Raw genomic sequence first — 7,876 nt, forward strand, 5'->3', positions numbered from 1 at the left:
ACTATTTGTGGCCTGTGTGGGCCTTTGTGTACTTGAAATGCCAGAGCATATTTTGGATCTCATTCCAGACATGCACTTATGTAACTTCAGGGTTGAACTGGGCCAGGAGGACACCAGGGCCTAGGTGGGCCCTTCCACCTAGGCCTCCTCAGGACCATGCAGGTGGCTGGATGTGTAGTTTAGCACTTGCTTGTCATTTCTCCCAGTCCCATTGCTAGCACACAAGATTTGCAGCACAGGGACAGAAGAGGCTTCATCTGAGAATAAGTTTGGGACCCCCTGAGCATCTCACCCCCAACATGGCAGCACCCTATACTCCTGGATCTCATCCATTGCTCCAACCCCGGGGGAGTCACAGAGAGCAGAGAAGGGGGAGCTGTGTCCTGCTTCACCAAGTGGCACAATATTTATACTTCAAAGATAAAGTTGGTGGGTATCCAGGCTGGGACTACTCGCTTGTATGTGGTGTGTCACTGCTGGGGACAGGGTGTACATTGGGGAAGGGCCTTCATGTCAGGATGGCCCTGGAAGTTGGAGGCCCAGTGGGCCCCGGAAACCCAGTCCAACTCTGTGTATCTGTTTTTAGCACAACTGCATTTCTGCATGAAAGTCTCCTGTCTGGCCAGACCTAGACACAAAAGGGCCTACTTTTCCAACATCTCCCAGCCTACCAAGAAATGTCTTGCACCTGAAAATGTATTGACAATTATACCTCATATTGCAGTTGGGGTGCTAACAATTTCATGTTGAATTTATGACTTGTATTGATAGGGACTAAAGAGCACTGTCCATGGTCTGATTTTAACTGCCATCTATGCCCACTTTTGACTTAATATGGTGGGATTAAATAAAAGCTAAAACTAATACAATTTATTTTGTATGCTAGCATTGAAATTTGTAAGTGGACGAATGCATAACTTACAGGGAACTGTGGCCTCCTCTATCAATATCTTATCTAGGCTTGACTGGGTATCAATTGGGAAGCCTGGAAAACCCATTTAGGCACCAACTGAACTGGGCTGTGGACATAGTCTTCTCTGAGTTGGCTCTCAATGGCCTCCATGTGATCTAATAATAAATAAAAAAAATAATAGTTGGCCCAGATATGGCCCTGCCAAATGAGCAATTGTAATCATGTTTGATTTGCTACTCATTGAGCTTGCCTGGGGAATCAGGGGCTGCTTGGGGAATTTGCTTAAGTTAATACAGTACATATGCAAGAGCTTTATGAACACCTGACACAATCCTCTTCCAAAGCTGCAATCTAATGAGAGCAGGGGTGGGGGTTGGGGCAAAAGAATTTAAGGAACAAATATTTTAATAAAGTCCTTTTAAGGTAAGAAATGAAAGCTCACCCCTGCTTATAAACAGGATATATCTGACTTTAATCTCTCTCTCATGAAGACTATTCCACGGTTTATGAAGGAAAATGCTATCTCACCTCTACGTCAGCCTGGCACCTTCCAGCATCAGATCTGAACTGACTGTTCTCTCATTTCTCTTTGATATAATTCACCCTCCTGAACTTTCCCGAATTCCTTCATGTAAGCAGAATTTTCCGGTGCCAATCACTCCTCTCATCTCAATATAGTGCCATGCTTGGAGTTCTCCAGCCTGAAGATCAAAAGAGAGATAAAATCTGCACGGGAACCCGCAGCAGTTTTATGATCACACATGGAAATGTTTGGATTCAATACACGAATGGAGAGAGATTTTGATTTGTTTGTGGAGGCCAGGGAGCGCACTGGGTTTGGCACATGCTCTTGCCTTGGTACATACATTTCACTTTCACAGGCCCTAAATAAGTTTTTGTTTTGTTCCTTCAGGATGACATGGGTCCTTATATGGCTAGTCCAGTCTCAGCATCATTCTTGCCAAGATGACATCAATGCTTTATGGTTCCAGCATGTGACCCTTCAGGAAGATAAAGGCAATTGTAGGTTGAATTCTTGCAGAGATGTATAAACTGTAAGGTTAAATATTGCTGCTAATTAGAAATTGCATGTTTTCTGGCACATCATTTCTCTGTCCAGTTCAGCATAACATCTCAGTTTAGTGTCTGTGGCTCACTGATACTATATAAGCAAGTTTTCTTCCTTTTAACTAATACTTGGCCACTGGGGGGCCTGTTTTATTCAGGGCCAGGATTACAGGTGCCTGGCATTGCAGGAAGGCTCATTATGATTATGTTCAACCTGTAACCCTCCAGCTGTTGTACAACTGCCACAATCTCCCCCAACAGCCCTTTGGCAGATGAAATATTCATTAAGATAAAGCAGTGGCTATATTTCCTCTGCTAGTGGGCAACTTGGTCTTGCCATTCAGGGCAGTGGTTCTCAAACTGTGTGGACTAAACATCTGGGCAGGGCCGGATTTGTGGAAAGGCCACCTAGGCCCGGGCCTAGGGTGGCAGGATTTTAGGGGGGGCGGCATGCTGCCCAACCACACCCACATTGGTTCAAAAACACTGGGAAAACGCTGGAGATACAAACATTTTTTAAATTTCCCGTGCGCCAATCCCCATTGCTCTGGTCCAGATGATGAAAATTTGCACAAATAAAGTGGAGGGGACAGGGGCGACGAACGGCAGTGGGCCTAGGGGTGCCCACTATGTAAATCCGGCCCTGCATCTGGGAGTTCCTAGAGCAGTGACAGGGGGAAGATAAATGATTAATTCAAGAAGATTTAGGATGAATTTTTATTTGCTTTCCTAGCCCATCTTAAAGCCCAATTAAAAGGGCAGTATAACCCTAGATCAGTGATTCCCAGCCAGTGGCTCACAAGCAACATGTTTCTCACCAACTCCTTGGATGTTGCTCCCAGTGGCCTCAAAGCAGGTGCTAATATTTGAATTCCAGGCTTGGAGGCAAATTATGGTTGCATTAAAAACAGGTGTACTAACTGGCTGGACAGTAGGCCCTGATGCTTCACAAGCAGGCCCAGACTGGCAATCTGTGGGTTCTGGCAAATGCCAGAGGGGCTGCTGTAAGGTGCCATAGAAAGTCAGTATTTAGTGGGCTGGTGGGGGCTGTTTGGGCCTCTGTGTACCTGAAATGCCAGGGACTATTTTAATTCTCAGTCCGGACCTGAATCACAAGAACAGAACAGCTGACTACCAGAGCAAAGCAACACCCATGCATACCCAGCTTAATGGTCAAGGGATACTGTCATGAGTTAATAGTGCTGCTCCATCAGAATTCTGAACAGAAATCCATTTCTCAAAAGAGCAAACAATTTTTTTTTAAATTTCATTTTGAAATCTGACATGGGGCTAGACAAATTGTCAGTTTCCCAGCTACCCCCAATCATGTGACTTGTGCTCTGATAAATTGTAGTCACTCTTTACTGCTGTACTGCAAGTTGGAGTGATATCACCCCCCTAACCAGATAGCAGCTCCCTAACACAAGATAAGAGCTGCCTGGTAGATCTAAGAACATCACTCAATAGTAAAATCCAGGTCCCACTGAGACACATTCAGTTACATTGAGAAGGAGAAACAACAGCCTGTCAGAAAGCATTTCTCTCCTAAAGTGCTGGCTCTTCCTGAAAGCACATGACCAGGCAAAATGACCTGAGATGGCGCCTACACACCAATATTACAACTAAAAAAAATACACTTGCTGGTTCAGGAATGAGATTTTATATGTTTGCAGTGTAAGCAGTGTAGTTTGGAAATAACAACTACATCATAAAAATCATGACAGACTCCAACACTCCTCCAGTGAGATCTGTCTCAATACACTTAATAAGTATAATGATATATATATGATCCAACTGGTGGCTAATAAACGGGCAACCATGTTTGGGAGATTTAACCTTGAAAGCAGCAAGTAAGTTGCAGGTAAAACTTAGTCCCTTTGTAAAATGTATAATGATGCAATGAAATTCTTAATGAATCAGGTGCAATTTGAATGTAGGACTGGCGAGATGTGGGATGACTTTGACGTAGTTGGCCAGCTTAAATATAATTTTTAGTAGCTTTATGCACAAAATGTCTCAATGTCTTAAATATATTGATAATGGGTTGAGTGCAGAGGACTCTTGTATTTGTGTATGTGAATTTTGTGGTCACAGCCTCATTGCACCCCCGCCTAATGGTTTTAAAAATGAGTGGTGAGCACAACTTTCTCTTGTTTGTTACACTTAATAAGTATAACGATTTATATTATGCATGGGTTACAAGCAGATGAACTACCAACTGAACTATTGTGTGATCCACTTGGGAGACACTGGTAAACTTTCACTTTAAGCCTGTAGCCTGTGGCTTATGAGTTCTACCCACAGTTTGGTTTCAGGTAGAAAGGGAGGGTTTAGCATTATTGGGTTCATTATGTTTCACTGTTTAATTCAGGCAATAGGCTATTGGTATATTCAAACTGAATACACCTACCAGAGATCTACTCTGTGTATAGGGTTGCCCCCTGTTTCCATGCCCTATACAAGTAAATGTCAATAAGGGTTGTCAGCTGGAATGTTAGGGGGCTGCTCCCCATACAGTTGAATGTGGCACACGAGTAAAAATGTTGGGGACCCCTGCCCTAGATCAGTATAAGGGCAATGGATAGGACTTGTGCTAAACATACTTTTTGCCTAGTGTTTTAAGCACAAAATCTATATATTTGTTTGTTATTTCATGAGAAATAAATGCGACTGTGCTGTTACCCCATCTGCTACTATAAACTCTACAACAGAGAACCTTGCACCCTGAAAGTTGCCAGGGGTAAAGCCAGAAATGTGTCTCTTCTAGTGCAGAGCATGTATTTACATATGTATGGGGACCCAGGCTACTACTCAGCCCAGCTCTTCTCACTCTTTGCATCTCTCTTACTGTTTTATAAAATGGGGTGACTGCATGGAACTGTTTTGTGTTCCCAGTCACACAGAATGTATAAGAAGACAGCTGCTGGGAAATCTTTCCCACCCTCTCAGGATCCCCCCAGGCAGTTGTCTGTTTCTGCAGGGCATCCCAGCGGAACAGTCACTGCGGGAGAGTGCGGGTTAAGCAATATCTGATCTCACCAGTGGGCTCTGTAGAAGAGTCACTTTCAGTGTAAAAATAGAATTTATGTTCCCAGAGCGTCTCTGTGCTGCACAATGAAAGCTGGCTCTGTGTCACAAAGCCTCTAAAGTTCTAGTTCATTATTCACAGTAATTCTGCTTTTTTTCTGTTTTTTGACATTCACCTTAATTGCCCTTTCCATCTAAAAATTGGCATTTCATAGCTCTGGTCATGCAACTGCAAGGTGATTGGCTTTATGAAAAGGTTGTAATTTGTGGTGTATTGGACATAATGCTTAAAAAGACTTGTGTTCCACTACCTCCATCCCAGCCACTTTATACATAATTGTCAGTCAGTATACATCTCACTTATACAGAAAATATTACCTTCAGCAAGTAGTGTGCCTTTTTCCACTGTTACTATAGGCACCATCTCTCCCTACAATACCTGCTATCCCACAGCCACTGTACCTTCCCAGAGACCATTATCTCCACTGTTACTATAGACACCATCTCTCGCTACTATACCTGCTATACATGTACAGAGACTTTTATCCCTACTTTGACTTTATTTCATGTGTGCTGCCTGCATAGTCAAGACTCAAGAGGGTCAATATCCGGTGTATTTTGTTTTTCCCACACTTACATCTCCTCCTGGTCTGTACAGCTCCACCAAGTGAAGGACAAAGAGTAGCCACCCTTTATAAGATACTGCTCTAGGCCTGTGTCCATAGATACTGTTTGTTTGTAATGCGTAAAGCTGAGAATAGCCAAGCCTGGGAAATGAACAGCTATGAAGCTATGCGATGGCCCCTCATGCCATTTTTAGGATTTAACTCATTCTGCAACAGGTTTCAACACATCCTCAATGCATACACCAGCTTCTGCCTGCTGACTTCCCGGATCTCGTATGAAACAGCAGGCTGTGTAGCACATTAATACAACATTTATGTAGAGTGGAAGGAGCATTAGAGGGAAAAGAAAACAGTAGGACTAATGTAAGAGAAGGAAATTCTCTCTCGCCACAGTGACAAAATGGGGGCTGCAAAATCTCTCCACTTTCCCTGCAGACTGTATGAAGTTATATTTCCTATTACCACATTGTTAAAAGACATGGTTAATTTAAGGTCAACTGTTTAAGGTCAACTGTTTGCTCAGAAATGTTAGATCCCCTCCCAGAATACTCGGCTATTAGGTTTCACTGTGCCGCGAGAGGCTGATGACCTTGATATGTGGATAAAAGAGGCAATGGCAGCTGTAGAGCTGGATGCAAGGAAACCCCTTCATAGCTCAGGGCTGGCCTAATATTCTTTAATAATATTTTTTTTAAAAAAATCATTGTGGGAATTCAAAATACAATGGCCTGAAATGGTGTACATTTTCATTTAAGTGGCTTAGAAGAATAATATATTAATACAGCTCTAGCTGCCTGCACTGACTCTTAAGGTGGTCGTGCAAGGCCCCTGTATGGCCAGCATTGCTTTTTAGTGGTGGTGTTCTTTTAAACCCTGATACTCCCCACACTCTAAAAGGAGAAGCCATAGGCTGGTATGTTTTCTCTGAGAGACACAATAGCAGTTGTAAGTGCAGTTAAGTTAACTTTTAGTATGGTATAAAATGGCCAATTCTAAGCAACTTTTGAAATGGCCCTCATTTTTTCTTTTTTTTTATAGTTTTTGAATTATTTGCCTTCTTCTGATTCTTTCCAGCTTTCAAATGGGGGGTCACTGACCACATCTAAAAACAAATGCTCTGTAAGTCTGCAAATTTATTGTTATTGCTACTTTTTATTGCTCATCTTTCTATTCAGGCCTCTCCTATTCATATTCCAGTCTCTTATTTAAATCAATGCCTGGTTGCTAGTGTAATTTGGACCCTAGCAACCAGAGAGCTGGAGAGCTGCTGAAAAAAATCTGAATACCTCCAAAACCACAAATAATAAAAAATGAAAACCAATTGAAAATTGCCTCAGAATATCACTCTCTACATCATACTAAAAGTTAATTAGAAAAATTAATTCCTAAAAGGTGAACTACCCCTTTAAGAAGTGTTCCACAGTATTAGTATGAATATGTGGGTTGTTAATAGTTGTGCTACTGTCTTGTACACAGAGATTGAATGTTGTGTGCTTGCATGTGGGCTGGCGAAATATATAAATACCTGCAGTTATAGAGGCTGAATGATCTTCATATTATGAAAAGGAAGGAAGAAAGAAATGGATTTGGGGGAACCTTTTATTTGGGGGCTCATTCCTTTAATTAGAAGGTACAAGTTATTCACAAGTTTAGAAAAGAAGGTTATGCAACAAAAAACAGCCACTAGTCTTCCAGATGTTATTTATCTTTATGATATGGTATGGTAATCTAATATTATTACAATATATAATATTATTACAATTATATTAGTACGACTCTTTATTTATATAGAGCTGATACATTTAGCATTGTAATTTAAATCAGTCCCTGTAGTAATAAAACAGTAGCTTGTACTTGATCCCAACTAAGATGTAATTAATCCTTATTGGAAGCAAAACCAGCCTATTAATGCTTACATGATTAGCTAGTCGACTTAAGGTATGAAGATCCAAATTACGGAAAGTCCCATTATCCGGAAAACCCACCCCGGGTTTTGAGCATTCTGGATAATAGGTCCCATACCTGTATATTCAAGCCCCAACCAGATATTGGTCAAAAAAGGAAACTGTATCAGTCCTATACACAGGCCAATAAGTCCGCAGGCAATAGAGGTCTATGTGTTCCTTATGTGTTTCCATTTTATTTTATTATTCTTGACTAATGGCAAACAACTCTTATGGGAGCAATACCCCTGCAGAACTAGGCTGAAATGCATGCAGTATTAAAAGAAAGGTAATTTAAT

The sequence above is a fragment of the Xenopus laevis genome, chromosome 3L (genome assembly GCF_017654675.1).
Source record: "Xenopus laevis strain J_2021 chromosome 3L, Xenopus_laevis_v10.1, whole genome shotgun sequence".
In the NCBI taxonomy this organism is placed as follows: Eukaryota; Metazoa; Chordata; class Amphibia; order Anura; family Pipidae; genus Xenopus; species Xenopus laevis.